Below are 23398 nucleotides of genomic sequence, written 5' to 3' on the forward strand. Positions count from 1 at the left end.
TGATAAAAATGATTAATAGGACAGACTGAAAGAGGCATGTCATGTCACTAGAAATACTTATCTCCAAGTTGACATCAATTCATTCATCAAATTTTCAACCATCCACAAATCCACCTGGTCTTATAATCTAGCTCCTAATTTGACCATCAATTTCATAAACATACCATGAGACACGTCTGAAGTTTTGCTAAAATCAACTTACTTTATCTACATGGGGAAAAAAGACAGCACACATTTATGACACATTCCCAGTGAGTCCAAGTGATCTCCAGAGGACTGCTTCTTTGCTAGGTAAGTCCTCACAAATAGCCCGTCTAGTGAATAAAGAATTGCCCCAAGGATAGACATAAAACCCACTAATCTTATAACAGCAAAATTCTAATTTTCCTCTTTTTTTGAAAATAAAAACAGTATCTGCATGCTGTTTAGTTTTTTGTCACCTCAGAAACTAGTTGTAATTGCTCAAAGATCACCAAACCATTCCTATCTGTCAATCATTTAATCCTAGGACATTAACTAGTTGAGAGTATAAAAGTGCTTTTCCATCACTGTCTCACCTTTCTTGATTCAACTCCTTTGCCACCATTGTTTCCTTTACTGAATTTAAATATCATTCTCTTTTGATAAAGAAGTTAAAACCAACCCAGAGTTTCATAGCTCTGTCTTCACTCCAGCATCTAGTATTATAATATCTGTCTTAGCCGGTGGTTTATTCCTTTTCTTGTTATTTTTTTTCATCATCTGAACATAACATGTTGTCACATTTTGTATCTTAACAAGCTCAAATTCATTTTAGGATTGAGTTTCTTGTATACCACTCTCTCTGTTTTTATATTATTTTGGTATTGCTGTCCCAACTTTTTCTTACTTATGAGAATCATTTTCATGTGGTCAGTATTTCACTTTAAGGAAGCTCCACACACTTCATTCATTCAATAAATGTTGTTTGACTGTCATTTATATTCAATTCACCAAACTAGAGCAAAGGATACAAAAATGCCTAAGATATAGTTCCTGTCTTTCTTACAGTCCAGAGGGAAATGTAGACTGCTACACAGAATTTCAGATGTCTATATTACCAAGATAAAAGTAAGTGCCATGTGAGAAGAGTGCATACAGAGCAACTAGCTCAAGCATGAAATCGCTGCATAAGTCTTCATCAAGGAAATAACATACAATTTGAGTTGTGAGGAAGCAGTCATTAGAAGACTGGAAATATCCTAGGAACACCATGTGCAAAGGCATGGCAACATGAAAAAGTACAGAAGAATGATGGGCTTCATGTGATATGGATTTAAGGTGTATGAAGTTGTAGTTCCAAGAGATAGCCTGATAATATGAGATCAGTTATAAAAAAAGCCTTGTAATCTAGATATCTAATACACAGGATAAATAAAATGAAACAAATGCTCTCTACAGAATACTATGCAGCAGTTAGGAGTAGCAATCCAGATGCATGCCCACTGGCATAAAAAGATATTTAAAATATGGCTGAGGGCAAAATAAATAATGTCTAGAGCAAAATATCAGTGATGCAAATTTAAAATATATGCATGGCCAGTATTTGTCTACATATGAAATAAATCTACATGTTTTATAAAGACACATACAAGAATTCAGATTTTTAAAAATTAGAATAGGAACGTAATGAGAGTGTGAAACAGGAACAGAGGGATTTGTTAAAAGCAGGTATGCACCTGTCTAGTACCCAAAGAAGTCTGTATGCTTTCCTATAGATGAAAAAGTTATTAAAGTCTGGGAATGGCAAAACTGAATGTAGTTTTTAGGAAGGAATTTTGGCACAGTTTGAAAGACACGGTCCTGTAGGCCTAATTTCTTCTGGAGTCAAAGAACATGAGTTAATTACCCTTTTTCTGCACATGCTTAGTATATCATTATTATTCTGTAAGGAAAGGCTAGGTATCAAACCAAACTGCCAATAAGTAAAGATGGATGTAGAAATTATGGTAATAGGAGAAAGTGAAGACAAGATCTCACAGGGAGCAAATAGTTGCAAATAAAATCAGCATCTTAAAATTCAAATTTGATTATCTACTAATATTATTACCGAAAACATTCCTTCACTGCAGTAGATGCTGAACTAAATAAATGCTAACAGTTTCACCATTTTCTTACAAGTGTGCCAAAGAGAGAACAAGAAAATTAAAACAAAGCCCCTGTGAGCATGTCTTGGGAGCTCAGAGTAAAGATAACTGGAATAAACTCACACAAGTCCTATCACTCAAGAGATGAATCTTGCATTACACCAAGAACCGCTTCATCTGTACAAACAGACTTTCTATAGAACTGTAACTGAACACTACAGGCAATGAGCCAACATTTTTAAATTTCATCAAGCTCTAGTGCCAGGTGACAAATGTTTGCTGTGACATGATTTATGCAACACATTTCATCTAGTTATCTCAGAATCAAAGGAATTTTACCAAAGGGTTCTCATTCAGATAAACAGGAAGAATTTCTACCCTAATCACATCTGTGAAAAGTGGAACACACATGTGGTAAGTTCCAGGACAAGATCCTACTGATTAAATTCTGAGAATAAAGGACTGAAAAACATAAAATTGGCACACTTACTGGGCATTACTACTATCATGAAGACACTGTTTTTCATTTGGATGCAGAGAGCTAACTAAAAAGCAACCAGAATCAAAATGAATTTTATGAATAATAAATGATAAGTGTAAATAACATGTAACAATACTCATTTATATAATCTTACATTTACACAGATACATTCATGAGGATTAGATGTTTTGTTTTGTTTTCTTTTTTTGGTCTCTGCTTCAGTAATTTGACAGGAATTCTTTTCCCTCTCTACTTTTTCTCTTGAAGTATCACTTCAGTCCCTAGTTAATTACCCATCATCTCATCCTACTATCTTTTTACCAATATTACTCAGAATAAGTTATAGGTTGATAGAAGGTAGGATATAAAAGAAGCCATCTGCCAATAATAACATACAATTTTATTTTACTAAAGAAGTTGTTATCTACAGATGGTGAGATTACAATAGGAAACTCTTTAATATATGTGTTGCTCTTATAACTAATAGAAGATTGTAAATAACTATGAGGGGAACCAAAAAAAACCCTGGAATTTATTTATTAAGAAATGTTTATTTATTCTTACATGTTTAAACTTCCGTCACCTTCAAAGTACTCTATTTGATGCAAGATACCTATGGAGATACTTCTTTCAACTGTTCGAAACATCTTTTGAACTCATCAATCTTGATACCTTGTAGTGCTACAGCCATTTTTTGTTTCACTTCTTCCACACTGGCAAATGTTTCCCTTGAAGGACTTTTTTCATTCAGGGAAACAAACAAAAAAGTAGCTCAGGGCAAGATCAGGGGAATAGGGAGGATGAAGCATGGGGTCATGCCATTTGGAATCAAAAACTGCTGAACACCCAGTGTGGTGTGGGCCGGTACACTTGTAAACCACCCATCATGAAATGGGCAAATGCACTGAAAGAATCTCAACAACAACAACAAAAATTTGCTGAAGCCAGAAGTACCCTCACAACAATGGTTGCTAGTATACTGATGCCACTGGGTTCCTAGAACACTTACCTAATGCGAGAAGCCTGTAATTCAAGGAGCCCACCCCTCAAAAAATAATTCCAGTTTTCTGGCAATTCCCCCTTGTGTATAGTGTCATGATGGAGGAAAAAAACTTTATTATAACAAATTCTCAATTTCTAAAGATGGTTATATAACAAATACCCTGATCTGGGATCCTCTTCTTGCCTTCTACCATTACTCTGGCTTACAACTTAGTTTAGGTATGAATGCACAACCTCAAAATCTTTGATATAGGGTCTTTGACAAATTGAACAATAAAACAAAGGGACTGAAAAAAATCTAAAAGTTACATACCAGGTACTTAGAAAAGACACTAAATCCATCCTAGGCTCTAAAATTGAAATTGCTTTTTACCAAAATGTCAAAGTTTCTTGTGAGATGCAAATCAAATCAGTATCAATTTATTCTGAGAACTAAACTACATGGCTTCAAATAAAACACAAATACTCTTGTGCCTAAACATACACACGGATGAAACTATATAATCTAACATTACCAGTGTTATATAATGAATATAATACAATTGTGAGAAAAAGAGTCCTTGTTCTTAAAACAATCATTACCCTGATAATTGCCCAGTTTTCTTCTACCTTATACTCATCAAATAAATAAGATAAACAACATTAAGAAAACACACAAAAATATAACTTATGATGCTCAATCGTACTTCTCTTAGCATTAATCTTGAAATCAATCAACTGAAATCACTGTAAAACCTTATTCATGTCACTTAGTCACTTCATTTTTGTACACCTTACATGTATATTTCACAGAATCCCAGAACCAGTGCCTTATCCTCTTTCTCCCACCTCTACCCCCACCCTCAGCTTAGTGACCAGTTACACAAGCCTTCATCAAAAACAAACTTCAAAACACTCCCCACTATTTTCTTGAAATTTCCAAGTATCCATATTTATATTTCTACAGTGAGAAAAGATAATGCTTCCCTAGATGATCACTTAACCAGTTCCCTAACAAACAATGTATTTTTTACTATAAGTACAATAGAGAACTACAAATGCCTCTAATATTTCTATTATATTCTTTGATATATTTAATGTTCTCACAGTTTTTCTTTTATGATGATAGCTTATCATAATTTACAAAATCCAACATTTCTGTGAATTATAACATCCATTCCCGATTTCCTATTTCTTTCGTATTTTCTTTTCCTTCATTAATACTCATTTAAAATACACATTATAGTAGTGGTCCCACTGCTGCCTTAACAGAGTAATTTTAACTTAGCTTTCTATATAATTCCACATAGTAAGTGAAAACAAACACAACTCAAGGGGCAAGATGCTTCATAAAACACAATCACTGACTGGGCTCCATGGCTCAGCCTATAATCCCAGCACTTTGGGAGGCCAAGCGAGCGGATTGCCTGAGCCTGTGGGTTCAAAACCAGCCTGGACAATCTGTATAGAATTCATCTCTAAAATAAATACAAAAAAATTAGCCAGGTGTGGTAGTGCTCGCTTGTAGTTCTGGTTACTTGGAAGGCTGAGGTGAAAGGATCGCCGGAGGCCAGCAGGTCGACACTGGGGTGGCCTTGACTGTGCCACTGCACTCCAGTCTGGGCGATGGAATGGGACTCTGACTCAAAAAAAAAAAATACAATCATTAAAAGTACCAATAATATACTTAATGACTTAGTTACAACTATTGATTCATATCCATTACATAAGGTAGGGGGTACTTACTGCAAAGTACACATTTAGTAAATTTACACAAGACAGAAATTTCAAGTTCATGATATTTATAAGAAGAAAAATGAAGGATTCATTTAAGCACCTTATCAAATTCTATTTCATATAATATAAGCTCTTCAGGTAGTTTTGAAATTTCATTATTCTCATAAATGCTATTTACTAAAGCAAGAACATACTAGAAGATTTATAGGGCATAGAGTTTCTCCTCAGGGAGTTTATAGTCTAAACTAAATAGACAAAACATGCATAGCAAATGTTTATAAAGCTCCTGGCAAAATTAAAATTTTAATATTAAACGTACATAAGAGAGCAACAAACTATTTTTATCACATGAAAATATAAACTGTTACGTGTTTATTACTCAATATAGTTCATTATTTTTATCCATTTAATTCAATTTCCCAACCATCCAAAACTATTCAGCACTGTGTTAAACAATACATAGCATTTACCATCCTGATTCTAAAGTTCATAGAATGTGTTTTGGATGAAAATAGAATGGTTTTAATACCAACATGTAAAAACTCACCCAACGAGGTCAAGTCAGATTGGTGACTAAATAACTAGAATACATCTATCAGTTTTCTCATCTAAAAAGGTTACAATTTAAGAATTATTATACTTTTAAGGAAGACTTTTTTGCTAGGAAGAACTGTTAGTAGAATAATATAATGCTAGATCTTTTTAAATTTACTGTAATGAATTTTTTTTTTTTTTTGAGTTGGAGTCTCACTTGGTCGCCCAGACTGGAGTGCAGTGGCCGCTCCCGGCCACCACAGCCTCGACCTGCTGGGCTCCGGCGATCCCTCCGCCTCAGCCTTCCAAGTAGCCGGAATTACAGGAATGCGCTACCACGCCTGGCTGATTTTTTGATTTAGTGTAGAGATGAGGTCTCGCTGCCCAGGCGGGTCTCGAACCCGCGGGCTCAGGCAATCCACTCACTTCAGCCTCCCAAAGGGGCAGGATTACAGGCTGAGCCACCGAGCCCAGCTGTAATGAATTTTTTAAGTTCACTGTAAATACCAATTACCACTGATAAATCTGTTAAGAAGCTTACATATAAACAATGTATGACTTAATGAGAATGTAAAAGAGAACTCAAAGTGTTTAAATGAACAAAAACAGAAGAATGTAAGTATTAACATCTCTGTGAATATATTTTTCATATGCCCTTTTTTTTTTGAAGTCTCACTCTGTCACTCAGGCTGGAGTGCAGTGGCAGGCTCATGGCCACCACAGCCTCGACCTGCTGGACTCAGGTAATCCTTCTGCATTAGCCTTCCAAGTAGCTGGAACTACAGGCATATACCACCACGCCTAGTTAATTTTTTGATTTATCATAGAACCAAGGTCTCACCAAGTTGTCCAGGCTGGTCTCAAATCCCTGGGCTCGAGCAATCCTCTTGCCTTGGCCTCCCAAAGTGCTGGGATTACAGACATGAGCCACTGCGCCCAGTGATTTGTTGCTTTTAAATTCACCATCCAAAGTAATAAAACTTTTAATTTGCATATCAATTTTTACAAATACCTATAAGCATACTCACATAAACTATTTGGGGTTTGGTTTTATTTTGTTTTGTATTAGATACAAAAAACACTTGGAGACTATCTGATGGAAGAATATGCCCTTTACCACATATTAAATATTTCTTATTTCAGCCACAAGAAGATGTTAAAGTAACACAAGTGAACTTCTGTATTTCCCAATGCATAAATAAGTTAGAGTTTACTCTTCCTGAAAATAAAAGAGAAAGAGCACTCCCCAACTCATTTTAGAGGCCAGCATTACCCTGATTTTAAAAAGAAAAAATAAACATTACAAGAAAATGTAACTACACATCAATATGCCTCAAGAAAACAAACACAAAAACATCTGTTACCAAATCCTAAGAAATCAAACTCAGCAACATACATATAAATAATGACAAAATGGAATTTATCCTAGAGTTCAGGTTGACTTTTTCATTAGAATATCAATCAGGATATTTTGTCCGATTAACAGACTAAAGGGAAATGCACAAAATCATCTCAATTTAATATTCACTCATAAACAATCCTCAGCAAACTGAGAATTGAAAGGCTCTTCCTCAAACAGACAAATGGCATCTAGAGAGAAACTTCCCCTAACAGCACACTTAAAGGTGAAGGACTGAATGTTTTCTCTCTGATATTAGAAAGAAAGCAAGGATATTCTCCCTCACCATTTCTACTCAACACTGTGGGTACTAACCAATGAAATAAGGCAAGAAAAGATTAATAAAAGCCAGGCAAATAGGACAGGAAGAAGTAAAATTGTCTTAATTTACAGACAACATGATTGACTAAGAAGAAAATCCTAAAGCATTTACCAAAAATTAAATAAATAAGTAAAGCTATTAGAAATAGTGCATTTTGTAACACTACAATGTTATATGGTCAAAATATAAAAAGTAAACTATATTTCAATATTAGGCATATTATATTTCAACACTAGCAATACTTGTGTTGAAATTTACAATAGCACACAATTCCACTTACAAGAGTATCATGTATATGATAGAGATAAACTTAACAAGAAAAATGCAAGAACTATGCACTGAAAAACTACAAAACACTAGTGAGAGAAATTAAAGACCTAAGAAAACAAAGAGATATCAGGGTCATGGATCATAAAAGTCAAAACTGTTTAATACACTAATTTTCCTACAATAAATCTATATGCAATTCCAATAAAAATCCCAGTAGACTTTAAAAATTTTATATGAAAATGCAAGTGATGTGAAGTAACAAAAACAATTTTAAAACATAGGACAGTGAGAGGACTTATATGCTACCTAATTTTAAAAAAATAAAGTTACAATAATCAAGAAAATAGAGTATTGTCATAAAGATAGTAATACAAAATGAAACAAATCAACACATATATATGGTCAATTGCTTTTTTTAATGAAAATGCTAGGGTAATGAAATGGAGAAATTATTGTCTTGTCAACAAATGGAGCTGAAGACAAAAAAATAACATTTTTTAAATAGAGAAATGGTTTGTACACTTTACATAAGAATATAAGTACAAGGAAAGATGCTCCAAAGATTAGTCATTTTAGGGAACTACAAATTAACACTGCAATGAGTTACCTTCATTGGAATGATGGCTAAAATTAAAAATGCTGTTAATACCAAGTTGACAAGGATTCAGAGAAACTGGTATGCATACATTACTGGTAGGAATGCAAAATGGTACAGCCACTTTAGAAAACAGTTTGGCAGCCAGGCATGGTGTTTCATGCCTGTAATTCCAGGACTTTGAGAGGCAGAGGCCAGAGGATTGCCTGAGTCCAGGAGTTGACGACCAGCCTGGGCTACCTGATGAGACCTAATCTCTACAATAAATTTTAAAAATTAGTCAGGAATGGTAGTGCATGCCTGTAGTTCCAGCTACTTGGAAGGCTGAGGCAGAAGGATCACCTGAGCCCAGCAGGATGAGGGTGCAGTAGTTGTGAGTCTGCCACTACACTCCAGCGTGGGCAACACAGAGAGGCACTGACTCAAAATAAGTAAATAAATAAATAACAGTTTGGTAGTCACTTATAAGAATTAAAGCATATCCTTATCATATGATTCAACAATTTCATTCATGCACATTTATCCAAGTGAAATAAAAACATATGTCCATACAACCACTTGTACTGAATCTGCATAACTACTTTATTCATAATAGCCAAAAACTGCAAACAACCCAAATTCCATCAAGTAGTAAACAAAATAAATTGTGGTATCGCCATAGTGTGAACTCAGCAATAAAAAGGAACAAACTACTGATACATGTACAAGTAAAAACTAAAAGGAAGCCAGGTACAAAAGCTATATATTGCATTATCCCATTTATGTGAAATTCTAGAAAAGGCAAAATTATAGTGATGTAAAGCAAATCTGTGTTTGACATGGGCAAGGAGTTAGAGTAGAGCAGGGTTTCCCAACTCTCAGGACATGGTCCAGTACCGTTGGTGGCGTGTTAGGAACTAGGTTGCACAGCAGGAGGTGAGCAGTGGGTAAGCAGGGTGCCTTCTTCTGTCAGTGCAGTGGAGGAATTAGATTCTCATAGAAGCATGAACTTTATTGTGAACTGCACACATGACTGATCTAGGTTGCATGATCCTTATGATAATCTAACACCTAATGATCTGAGATGGGGCTGAGGTGGTGATGCTAGGGCTGGGGAGTGGCTGCAAAAACAGATTAAGGACTGACTGCACATCACCCCCTCTCCCACTGAAAAACTGCCTTCCATGAAACTGGTCCCTGATGCCAAAAAGGATGGGGACCACTGAGGTAAAGGAATGAGTACAAAATGGTAAGAATACACTTTCTGTGGTGATGGGAATACTATATGGTTCATTGTTACACTACTGTATATATCCGTCAAAACTCATCAAATTGTACACTTAAAATTAGTGTGTTATACTGTAAGTAAATTATACCCCAATAAAACTGATTTAAAAAATTAAAGTAATGAAATATATATTGAAGACTTTTACATTGGTGAGAATGTCTGATAACTTACCCATCCAAGAAACAGCTGCAATGAATGTGTTAGAGTTAAACAGGTAAAAATACAAACACTAAAAGAAAACTCAAGAGTCAATGGAAAAGTCTTTCTCTCACCTCCATAATTTATATGTCATTTTTCACTTATCTTCACGGCTATATTGGTATATAAGAGCCTATTTCTTAATTAAGGCATATATATATATAAAAACAGAAGAATCACTAACTGATAATATCATGTGAGTCATTCCTTCCAGAGGTGAACATTTCCCAAAGCTCTTACAATCTTAATTCTTTATCCCTATATAAATCACAGTATCAGTGGGCTGTTACCATCTTACTATCTCACTTCTAACAATCTGCCAATTCTTATTCTAAACTTTATCTTGAGGCGAATATAAATCATTTCTTACCAATATGTTAATCAGGATATATTGTAAGTTCAATGAAAATATCCTTAAATAGTAACTGAGTAATAAAATCAAAGCTATTATTCCTATTCTGTAGGAGCTTATAGTACACTGAGAAGGAAAGGTATATAAACAAAATACTTGTTTTAATTATACAAGATACAACATATGCTAAAACATAGTGGTGAGTAGTAAAGGTGGTCTGGATATGGTGGGGGGAGTGAAAATGGACTAGAAGGATATATGAGAAACTTGACTATTCTTGAAAAAAATAGTTTGAAAAAAATGAGTAAGAGCATTCTTACCAGGGAAAAGAAGAATGGACACAGATGTGATAATGTGAACAACATTTTCAGTAGAAACAGTATAGACTACTTGCTTGAATTGGAAAATTAGAAAGAAATGGAAGGTTGGAAATACAGGACTTATTTATTCAAACAGCATTTATTGAGTACATATGCCAGGCATAGTACAAAAATGGATCTGTTTGGAAAGAAAGTCTAGACTTAAGAATTTTTTTTTTTTTTTTTTTTGAGTAGGAGTCTCTGTCACCCTGGCTGGAGTGCAGTGGCATGATTGCAAGCCTTCTGCTTCAGCCTACCAAGCAGTGATTCAGGCATACGCCATGATGTCCAGCTAATTTTTTTGATTTTTTTTTGTACAGACAGCGTCTTACAGTGTTGCCTAGGTTGGTCTCAATGTCCTGCACTCAAGCAAGCATCTCACCTCGGCTTCCCTAAGGGCTGGGATTACAGGCATGAGCCACCACACCCAGGTGAATTTTGTCTTTTTACTTTGTAGCAGAAAAAGTAATAAAGTACTGCAGAGCTTCTGACAATTTCACATAACATTTTTTCAACTAATATTTTAAAAGAATTTTTAAATATAAACAATCCTACAGCATTTATTGTCATCTTGTAATAACATAAGGGTAATCAAAACACTATGAACAAATGTTTTAGGACTATATGCCAAACAAAGGACACCTATAAGAGAGAAACTGTATTGCCTTCTCAAGAATTTCTCACCTCATTTCTAATTGGAGACACTTTGCAGCAGAGTAATATTATCTTTTTTTAGCATGATCAAAACCAATTGATTTGTTTCAGAATGAATTTCTTCTGTATCATCTAATAACAACATTCATATACTCATTAAAACCAATAATACAGACCTCTATCCACATATTCACTTGCTCATAAAGTCATACCTGAATCCAGGACCTATTTTGTAAGTATCTGAAGATGAGGCTGGTGGGCTGCCCCAGCATCCTCTGCACTTTCTGACCCTGGCCACTGTAATCCATGGTGGAATCTCACAAAGAACACAGTGACGCACACACTACCTCAGAAAGCGACTTCTGGAATCTATTTCAACTAATCTTGACAACATGATTTTATAGACTGGGGAAACAGAGGCTTAGGGAGGTATACTTGAATGCTTTGAGTCATATAGCCAGAACCAGGGCAAAAACTCCACATTTCCTATTCCTAGCCCAATGCTCCTTTTCTTGTTCTGTTGGCTATACCATTTGCTCTTTTTCATTTTCTCAAGTAAACAATAAATTACTAAAATAAAAATATGTGATATCACAAAAGCAATGTTTTAGTCAAATGCATTTTGGCCAAGTTTTATGAGTTGAATTAGAAGGTGAAAAACATGAAAAGGAGTTCTATTAGTACTCTACTATAATAAACTAGGACTAGGCAGTTAGCTAGGAATGAAAGCCATTGAATATGAAACTTTGTATAAAAAGACTCAACCAGATGTCATATTTGAAAATGCCAAAAGACTCAAAATTGAATGTCAAGAAATTTTGTTGAGGAAATTATCTATTGTGGCCAAGTTATTTCCTAAAGTCAAAGGTATTACAACAAACATTGTATAAGTTCCTATCCCTAAAACCAGAATAATTCAGAGTTTATTACCATCGCTGGATATTTTATTTATAAATACTTGTAATTGTTTGTCTAGAATTAAAAGTCTAGACACCACCACCACTCCAACATCCAGAGATATCCATATTCATAAATCCAGTAAGAGCCCACTTTCTGAAAACCTCTAAGACAGGTGATATACCTAAATCTACAGAATTAACAAATATAAATATTTAATTAAAAATCTATCATTGGGTCAAGGTTTTCTTTCAAAAAATCAGGATTATCGGTTAATCACAAGTAAATGCCTAATCTCTAGATCGTACAAAAAGGCTTGCAATTCAGAAAGCATTTTGAAATCTACATAAAGATAAATCTTCTTTCTTAGATGAAAATTATTTCTCAAGGAAAGGTTACATTCATGACTTTTTCAAAGGTTCTAAACAACTCCATTTAATTATGATATAAGTTTATTGATGAAAATATTGGATAAGTTGTTCTATAATTATGAATCAAGATATTGAACAGATGAAATAGTCTTCAAAAGAGGATACAAAGAAAGTGACAATCAAAGAAGTGAGAGCTAAGCCTAAGTAAAATCATATGCAACCTGGAATGGAAGGAACAGGGGTCAATGCTGCTCTCTACAATGGCCAGCAGAGGCTGCCAGTGTACAAGAACACACAAGGCTTCCCCTCTCACAACCCCTACACACACCCATCCCCAGACACACAGTTGAGTTGCCACCACAATAAGAACCATTTCCATGGAACAATATGAAGCCCAGCATTCTGGGCTCATCATAGAGCATTATTCAACAATAATCACCAAGTGTCTTTTCAACCAAAGCTTCTAGGCATTTGTCATAGGAACAAAAGAAAGGCAGAATATTGTAAGTACTTTTGAATGATCATCACATTTAGCCACTGTCTGACCAAAAGAAACCACCAATCCTATGCGATTACATTTTCAGAAATGATACCTCAAGTTTTACAGACATGCGAAAATGGATGTTTTCACTGAAGAATAGCCCACTTTATGGTCTTATAAAAACCTTACTTGAATGCATGTATTATTTGGCTTCTTCAAATAAGGTGAATAACTTCCCGCTGAAGGAAATTTTCTATTACTGAGTTACAAAGTCATAATTTGGTCTATAGTTTGTATGTATCAATCTTAAATCACAAATACTAGCATGCTTAAAAGGAGTCTCTTTATATTCAGCAGTCAGGTGAGATTATGTCCATCTGTGCCCCTCACCCAGAGCCAAGAACACAAAGACACTCAAATACACCAAGTGGCAATCACTTTTTAAAATTCATTTCATGAATCTGCTCTACAATTTTAAGAATTATGTATCTGGCCCTTTTTGAGCTCCACAACACTGCTATTTCTTGTAGAGAGAAACTTTGCTGTCAATCAATGCTCCCTTTTGCCACGCAAATATGTGCTGCAGCTTTCACTTGTCACTCCTATTATATGTAATGTAGGCAGCTTAGCACTAAATCAATTTAAGGAACTGCAGAAGTTAAATACATACATTATTATTATGATGACAGAACAGGCAATGAATGTCTTGCGGCTCCATTTGCTTTCTTTGTTAAGGAAGAAAAAGCTAATTATCTGCAGCTGTCAACCATGAAGACCTAGACCTATTTAAGTCAACATTAGCGTTGGACAACTGAAAACATTTCTCAGATTTTTGCCCGATTGTTTTCTTTTTGCAAAAAAAAAAAACCCACACAATTTCATTAGAAAATATGAAACAGTCTAAAGGACAATGTAAAAATAAGTTGGAAAATGTAAAACTACATACCTGTATTCCTTTTCATAACCAATGCATTTAAAATTTGTAAAAACTACCTGCCAGTTTTTTGTGATATTCAAATTTTTTGTGTGGCCAAAATTAAAAAGATGCAAGGCCTCTCCATATAAATTCACATAAACATTTTCTAGGGCAAGTCCACACTATTGGTTACAATGAAAACAGGTTGCAGATAATCCAGGGATAAATTCTGTTCGTTTATTTAACAAAAAGACAGCGAAAAGGAAGCATGTTGCAAAGGTGAACTGCCACAAAATGACAGAAAACATTTTTAGTAAGTCAAAGAAAAACTCAATATATAAACTAAAGCTGTCAACATTGTGCTTTAACAAGTAGTACACAAAAGTCATAATTCTTGATTATGAACATAAATATTCTTTGCATTTGTTCTTACTGGGTGAATTTCACATTAAAATACTATCCAGCCAGGCTCAGTGGCTCAGCCTGTAATCCCGCGCCTTTGGGAGGCTGAGGTGAGTGGATTGCCTGAGCCCGTGGGTTCGAGACCCACCTGGGCAGCGAGACCTCATCTCTACAATAAATCAAAAAATTAGCCGGGCAGGGTAGCGCACGCCTGTAGTTCCAGCTACTTGGAACGCTGAGGCGGAAGGATCGCCAGAGCCCAGCAGGTCGAGGCTGCGGTGGCTGGGAGCGGCCACTGCACTCCAGTCTGGGTGACAGAGTGAGACTCCAACTCAAAAAAAAAAATACTACCCAGTTAGCTTTCAACTGTAATTTTTAAATGCCAACATAGATACATTCAAATGTACAACATTCATAATCTAAAAAAGTATATTTGACATGGGACCCAAAAGAAGTATAGTTTTAAAAATTATAGTCATGTTTAAGTCCCTAAATCAGCCTTAAAGGGAAGCCTTTTCAAATTACACCTAACCCATAACCCCAAGATCCTGATTTGCCACTAGCCCTTCCTTGCAATCTTAAAGGATCACTATTGTATTTCCCACCCCCAAATTTTTTAGAGACAAGAAAGACTACATCAAGAACCATTAGCATAAATAACATAAACATCAAACATAACTCAGAACAAAAAAAAAATCACTTGTGAAAAAGGAAAGCCAGTCATGTTAAGGTTTAGACATAGACATAGCCTATGTGGTAGGTAAAGAAATAGTATAAAGTGGCCACAATGCACCAAACACTAATTTCCCACTGTCACAAACTAGTAATTGACAGGATCTAGATTCCTTCTCAATTTTTCACAACAAAGCTTATGTTCTTTTCACAGCCCAATATACTACCTTCAGAGTTCTTCTCTGACATGGCTTTACATTTTCAGAAGTCTGCAGCTATCAAGATGGAGTGACAGTTGTAATCCTGTACAACTGATGATGCTGGTGACAGCACTATCCTCTATGCATATAAACATGAGAGAATTGACAAAAATATGATTAGAAGGCAATCCTTGTCTTAAAATGAGGGGGATTAGACATGATCTTCAAGGGCTCTTCTAGCATTCTAACCTTCTATGGGTTATTTATCTTGCAAAGATATTTGGGAACAGATAAAAACTCTCTGGCTATTTTTTTCTTACTTTCTGGAATCTGCTCAAAATAATTTTATAATTCCTGTCCCATCACTATTTCATAAAAACTCAAATATAGCATCTACACTAATGTAATTTTCATACCTCTGTGAGGTGGTTTATTTTATACATATGAAAGTACAAAGGCTCAAAAAGATTATAGTGACTTGGCCCAAATTACCAAGCTACTAAAGAGCAGAGCAATTCCCATTGCAGATCTGTCCTACTCACAGCTCAAGACATTTACCATTACATATCAGATGATACCACAATAATAGTATCTATCTATATATCACTATAACTTTGTCACATGTCCCCTCATTTGTTCCCCAGAACAACCCTGCAATGAAACAAGGCAAGTATTATTATTCTAAACACGGCAAGTATTATTATGCTGGCCTAATTTTCCAAAAGACAAAATTGAGACTTAGAGAATTTAAATCACTTACTCAAGGATACTTACAGAGTAATGGCAAAGCCAAGTCTCAAACGTAGGCCTCCTAACTCTTTTATTATTGTAAATTCTGTCAATTACAAGTTTGGCTTCACTATAAGTCTGAAACATTTCTACATCTACCGTGTGTAACCTGGTCTCTCTCAAGTCTGAAATTCACTAAGTATAATTGAGCTCATGGAAGCACTGTGCTTATGCTTATGTGTGGCATAACATACTTTCAGTACAGAATAATTTTTAGTATTCAAATATACATTTTACTCATTAAATTGTATACTAATTATTTTTTAGTATACAAATATATTTATCAAAGACTAAGACTGTTAAGAAAATTCGCACCCAGATTTTGAATCATCAAGAATAAAGTAGCTAATTATTAGAAAAATTCTCCTCAACAGCTATTGCCTTGCTAAGCTATGGATAGCCATGTGCTCTTTGAGCTATAGCCAGCCCATGTTTTCCTAAGCTTTGGCCCCCTCCCCTACCTTGGGGAGGTGAATCTCCTTTCTTTCTCTCTCTCTCTCTCTCTCTCTCTCCTTCTAATTTAGTTTTTAAATAAACTATATTTTCTAATCTAGTAAAAAAGAAAAAGAAAAATCCTCTTCCAATTCCAGCAGGAAATATAAGGGGGGGAGGGGGGGATGCCTAATTTGGAAGTTTGTTAAATCATAAATCAGCTTTCTCCTTGCTTATATCCAATTAACAGGACAGACTATAATAACTGCCTAGAATTGTCTTCAATTCCTCAAAATCTACCAAATGCAATGTGATTTCTAAAGACCAGAATGGTCACATTTACTAAACCAGCTTCTTGCCCTTTCATTAGGGCCTAATCTAAATTACAATATGAAGACATAAGGCTCTATACTCGTGACTGGCTCATGATAAAGGGCACTGGCTAGCCATGTGGCCTGATGCAGTCCAGGGACACAAAAAGAGTTGTTTTTTTTGTTTGTTTGTTTGTTTTTTGGACTTTATCAGTCTTAGAGCAGGCAATTTATTTTCAGTCAGAAAAATAAAATATAATCTTCGGCCATCTGGTTCTGTAACACTCTATATTTGTTTAGAAAGGTCACTGTTGTCAATTTATTGAATGCTATCTCTAGAATTGACAAGAAGAGGGAAGTTTTTGAAAGCAGGCCAGGAATATTAAATCCCCGGATATTAAAGTGTAAAATAGCATTTAAAAGCTTGAACTTTGTGTTAAACAGATCAAAGTTCAAATCCTAGGTCCACTACCTACTATTTTAAATGACCTTGGGCAAGTCACCATCTTTCTCAATTCAATTTTTCCACCTATCAAATCTAGATAACATACCCTAGTGGGATACTATAATGATATAATAATAAAATGATACAATGCATATATGTGTGTGTGTGTGTGTGTGTATCTCACTACCTCATAGTTACCATTCAAAATTTATTCAATTATTTTCAGTGTAGCTTTTGTTCTAATTTTTCTTCAGTTGTGCATGAAACTAAAATCTTCGTTACTGTTATAAACACTTCTCCAGGCAGAAATTAGAATTAATTATAATTTAAATATAGAATCACAATTTATGCTACGCATACCACATATATGGATTTAGAGCCTATCCCTAACAAAAACTTCAGGCTATCTTAAGCATTTGAGCAACATTCATTTTTTTAATTCAGATTCACAGCGGTTATCATTTTGTCAGTGAAATGGCTAGGTGGCTGTGTCACTGAAGAATGAATGCTAGGCAACATCAGCTCCATATCGGTACAACTTCAGTGGGAATGGCACTGCTGTTTTATTGGACAACTGTTATAGTATCCTAATGTTATTATGCAATAGTCATTTTCTTCACATTAGGTAGTTTTCTATTAATGTTGCACATCAGTTCTGCGGTCCAACTACTGTAGTAGCAAGATAATGCAAAGTTGATTGAGACAGGCTATTTAAGGTCCCTTTCCTTTGTGAGATTAGCAATGTGCTTAAAAACATACAAATAATTAAAACCTACATTAAAAAGCAGCTCAATCAAATCTCCATATAGAATGCTGCTTAACAGTAACAATTTTCAATTCAGCAGGCCAGAGCCTGGATTGACATACATAACTCCTTAAGGATCTCAATGGTGGGCAAATACTTTACCAGTACTATAATAGGAATTATCCCCACAGATAACTGGTTTCCCGAAAATCAAAGTAGGCACTATAAGTTGGAGCAAAACCTGCAGCCTTCAGCTAGGAAATAAGATTTCCATCTGTTTTCTACTTCAAGTATTAGCTGCTATGGAGTCTTCCCTTTGGTGTTATAGCAATAACAGGCATACACTTTCCATAAGAACTATTAGGTTCTTTATTTCTCTACAATAATGACCTGAGAGATCAGAGAATTATTAAAAACAAACTTCTAATTCCAGGATCTAGCCAAAAAGACTACCTACAGACTAACAAAAGTCTAAAACATGCATATTGAATTGGGTGTTATAAAGGGACCAGAGAAATGTATAAGCCTATACAAAAAAAATAATAAATACAAGAAAAGCCCTCTTAACCACCCTTCAGCTTATCCAACTTGCTATATAAGCCCACATTCTTCACTTCCTCTCCAACCACACTGACAGATGCCCACAGCATGCTGAAAACTCACAGCCTGTAGGATCCTCTCTAGAATGTCCCTTGCTTTTCTGACCCCCAATGCTAAGCTATATGTTCACCCAGAACAGCAGTACCTGTTCCAAAAACCTCATTGGGAGAGTTTTGCTATTGCAATCAGCTAATTAAGTGAAATATTACATAAACCATGAAAGCAAAAATAAAAGGTCTTTAAAAACTAAGTAATCCAGTGAAAAGACCTGATAAAGGTAAATCAGTATAAAACATTCCTGTTGAAACTGGCAAAGACAATATAAATATTTTCAAAAGCTGGGAAAAAATCACAAAATTTAGAATAGTAGTTCTCAAACTTTAGTATAGAGGCCTTCTGAAAACACAGAATGCTGAGCCCCACCCTCCAGTTTCTGATTCAGTAGGTCTGGGGTGAAACCAAAGAATTTGCATGCTAAGAAATTCCCATGTGATGCTGAGGCTGCTGGACTGGGATTCACACTTTGAGAACCACTGCTTTGAAACCAGCTCAGTTTTTAATCTATATTAAAGAAATAAAGTACAAATAGATATGATTTGCTACAGATACAGATTTATGCAAGTTTTGAAGTACCAATCAGCAAACATGTACTGCGGTTCTGCTCAAAAGACAGTCCGTTTACACATTCTATACATTTTAAGTTAAAATGTTAGTGAAATATATACATCACTTTTTATGGCCTATTGTTTTAACTTACTTTTTCAATTAAGAATCAATCTCCTTAGAAAAGATCCCCTGTCAATTAGGGACCATGAAAGTACCACTTAAGTTTGAAAGTTCCTTCATCTTCACCATTTGCAAAGAGGAAACTCTGTGATTGCTTCCTTAGTTACAAGACTTCCCTAAAACACAAGCTCCCAATGCCAGTGAAACCTTTAACATAAGTTAAAAGGTTAAGTGACACTATCTCCAATTTACAGATGAGATTCTAACTCAGAGGATAAGAAGCAAATCTAAAGTCAGTCAACAAGTGGTCAAGTCTAGATGTAAATACAGACCTATCTCCAAATGCAGTGTTTTTCTTTCTTTTTCTCTTTTTCAACTATACAATATTGTAGTACCATCTTTGGAAGATTCAAAGACAGGTTAGAAACAATATCTCAGCCTGTAATCCCACACTTTGGGAGGTTGAGGTGAGTGAATTGCCTGAGCCCACGGGTTCGAGACCCACCTGTGCAAATTGGCGAGTCTACAATAAATCAAAAAAATTAGCCGGGCGTGGTAGTGTGTGCCTATAGTTCCAGTTACTTGGAAGGCTGAGGCGGAAGGATCACCAGAAGCCAGCAGGTCGAGGCTGCGGTGGCCGGGAGCATGCCACTGCACTCCAGTCTGGGTGACAGAGTGAGACTCCAACTCAAAAAAAAAAATATATATATATATATATATATATAAAACACTGAGGTCCCAATCAATCTAAAGGTCTGCAAATGAGAAAATCACCAAATTGTATATAGTTATGAGAACTAGATGACTAAAAGAATCATATCTCTCACCTTGAACATAATCATAAACATCAACTGAACTTATTATTAAATGGCTAGACAGAATGATCAAATATAGCACACCAGAAGGGAGCTAGTCTACCAGTATTGAAGTGAAGTTTTTGGCAACACAACCCCACTTGAGCAAAAAAAACTGTGAAGAATGGACAATAGATTCACAAGCAGATGTACAGGAGTAAGTGAAATGAAGCCAAGTATGTTCAGAGAAAGTAGAAGCAGCACATTAGGTACACAATGAAGTGATACATCCAAAGATGTGGTATTTACTGCTTGCAAACAGAGGAGATGAGGCAGCCCAGTGACAGCAATCACCACTCAGATCATGCCATTAAATCAAGTTAATCATTTTAGAAACTAGAGACAGAAACAAACAGTACCTTATTTCTGCTTAATGAGGTAGAGATACATTCTCGTAGTTATCTTATAAATTCTAGAAGAGGATCATATCTGTAAAACTCTGAAGGAAATCAAAAGTCCAGTTTTATATATTCATTCTAGTATGTTTAGCACCCTGGCCCCAACTAGTGTTATAGTGTTTGAGATCAAGAAACAGTGTGAAGATGTGCAAAAATTGCAGGAAACCTCCTAAAATAACTATTCTGTTTCTTTAAAAAGTGAATAAAAAGTAAAGGAAATAAAGACTAATGGTTAGAATGACCACAAAAAAAAGAAAGAAAGAAAGAAGTGTTGACAAGGATATGAAGAAACTAGAGTCCTTGTATGTTGCTGGTGGGATATAAAAAGATGCAGCCATTATGCATTTTTATATATTTTAAAAACCTATTGAGAAATATCTGGTAGTATAATAAAACAAAACCTCTTAAAAGATCCACTAATTGATATAATCTACAGATAACATTTCTCCTCAAAGATTACATGAGTACGTTATTAATATGAAAATTACACATTTGAGCTCTGTATTAACTTCTATTTTGATTCCAATATTCTGTATTAAGTAGATATTTTCTGTTGTATTATTTTTATTTCATTATTGTTTGGTTTACTGCAATTTTTTTGTTATTTTTCTTAGAGGTTGCCGTGGGCATTACAATCATTTTATCCCAAAAACATTCGTCTGAATTAATACTAATTTAATTTCAGTTACATATAAAAGCTTTCCTCCAACATACCTCCATTCCCTCCCCTTCTCTGTAATATTGTCATAGCAAATTACATATTTATATAGTATAAGCGCATCAGTACAATTGTACAACCTTTGCTATATTCAGTTGTTTTAAATGGTTGGAAATAAAAGTTAAAAACAAAAATGAATTTACATGTTTTTATATATATGTCTTTCATAATACCTATATAGTTATCTTTATCATTTCTCTTTATTTTTTCATGTGGAGTAGAGTTTACCATTTAGTGTCATTTTGTTTCAACCTGAAGGACTCCCTTTAATATTTCTTATAGAGCAAGTCTGTTAGTGACAAATTCTTTCACTTTTTGTTTATTTGGAGATGTCTTAATTTCACCTTTAGTTTTGAAAGCAAGTTTACCCAGATCAAAAATTCCTGGCTGACAGTCTTTTTCTTTCAACAACGAAAATGTCTTCTAGCCTCCAGGGTTTCTGATAAAAAGTCAGTTATTAATTCTATTGAGGATATCTTGTAAGAAGTCATTTTTCTCTTGCTGCTTTCAAGATTTTCTCTAAATTCAACTAAGCTATGTGGATCACTTTGGGTTTATTCTACTTGGATTATGAGCTTCTTGAACATGTGGATTAATACTTTTCAGCAAGTTTGGGAAGTTGAATGGCTTTTTTAAAAAAAACTTTCTAGCTATTTCTCTTCTCCTTCTGGGACTCCTATAACGCCTATGTTGGTACATTTGATGGTGTACCAAAGGTCTTTTGAGACTGTTCATTTTTCTTTCTTTTCTTTCTGTTCCTCCAACTGAATAATCTCTATTGACCTAACTTAAAGTTGACTGACTCTTTCATCTGCCAATTTATATCTGTTGCTGAGACCCTCCAGAGAATTTTAGCATAATATAGTGGTCAACCAATGATCATTCAGATATCCTTAAATACCTTGCTTATACTTTGCAACAAACAGAACTCTGTGAGAAGTCCATCTTCAAACTTCAGGCAGCTTACAAACACCCCTGACCTTCAACAGTCCTGATTTCACTTCCTGCTTATACAGAGCCTCAAGATCAACCAGAGGTGAAATTTTCCTTTTCCAGGTCTTTCCTGGTTATGTGCACAGTCTTGTATATCATGCAGCCTTTTAGATAACCAAGAATACGCTAGAGTTTTCCAAAGTTCCCTACAGTTGGCTAGTTCTCCAAGATTTCCTTCTAAATTCCTGGCCAGATTCTTGTTTGCCCCAACTGTAATCACAGTCTTAGGCAGTTGACACATTGCCAAGTTTGCTACAGTTTCAGTAATGACCTAGGGGCAGGCTTTCTCTTCCCCCAACTGAGCTGAGCTCAGAGTCAAATCAACTAGCCAATCACTCTCTGAGAATAGAAAATAGGGAGCTGTAAGTTGGGACAAAATATTAACTACATTCTGGGGATGGTGCCTTTAATGGAGCACTAAAAGTAGATATCTCCATTACCTTCAATGCTGCCAGCTTTTGGCTATTACCACTAAGCTGGAGAGGGGAGAAGAGCCCTAGTTTAAAATATCACAGACTTCACTGTTTCCCCAAGGTTCACCAGCTTTCTCAGGCATGTTTAATTTCCAGTTCATTCTCTGGCTTCCTTAATTGCTAGGATTTTAAAATCTGATTATTATTATTTTACCCATATATCTGTTGTTTTACAGGAAGAACAAATTCACTTAGGCACTCATTCCACCATTTAGAAATTGATCAAGTTCTGTAATATTTTAAATCTATCTTATAATTGTTATGACAAAAAGAATTCTAACAAAAAATTAATTTGATTTTAAAAATATATAAAATCTAGCCGGGTTCGGTGGCTCAGCCTGTAATCCTGCGCCCTGGGAGGCTGAGGTGAGTGGATTGCCTGAGCCCGCGGGTTCGAGACCCGCCTGGGCAACTTGGCGAGACCTCATCTCTACAATAAATCAGAAAATTAGCCAGGCATGGTAGCACGCACCTATAATTCCAGCTACTTGGAAGGCTGAGGTGGATGGATCGCCAGAGCCCAGCAGGTTGAGGCTGCGGTGGCCACTGCACTCCAGTATGGGTGACAGAGTGAGACCCCAACTCAAACATAAAAAAATAAATAAATAAAAATATATAAAATCTTACATTAGGGATTCTTATCTCTAATAGAAACCTTTTTTAAAAACCTATATTGCAGGCTGGAGGTGGTGGCTCAGCCTATAATCCCATCACTTGGAGA

The 23398-nt window shown here is 35.3% G+C and overlaps 1 protein-coding gene and 1 pseudogene across 1 annotated transcript in view; both read right to left on the minus strand.

Annotated features, from left to right (window-relative positions):
• The window catches only part of RFX3 (regulatory factor X3), a 309272-nt gene that overhangs the window by 239785 nt on the left and 46089 nt on the right, over positions 1 to 23398 (minus strand). The gene's annotated exons all lie outside the window — the stretch shown is intronic.
• LOC110596109 lies at positions 11016 to 11562 on the minus strand (annotated as a pseudogene).

Source organism: Carlito syrichta, unplaced genomic scaffold (assembly GCF_000164805.1).
Source record: "Carlito syrichta isolate Samal-C Ts95f unplaced genomic scaffold, Tarsius_syrichta-2.0.1 Scaffold306911, whole genome shotgun sequence".
NCBI classification, from domain to species: Eukaryota; Metazoa; Chordata; class Mammalia; order Primates; family Tarsiidae; genus Carlito; species Carlito syrichta.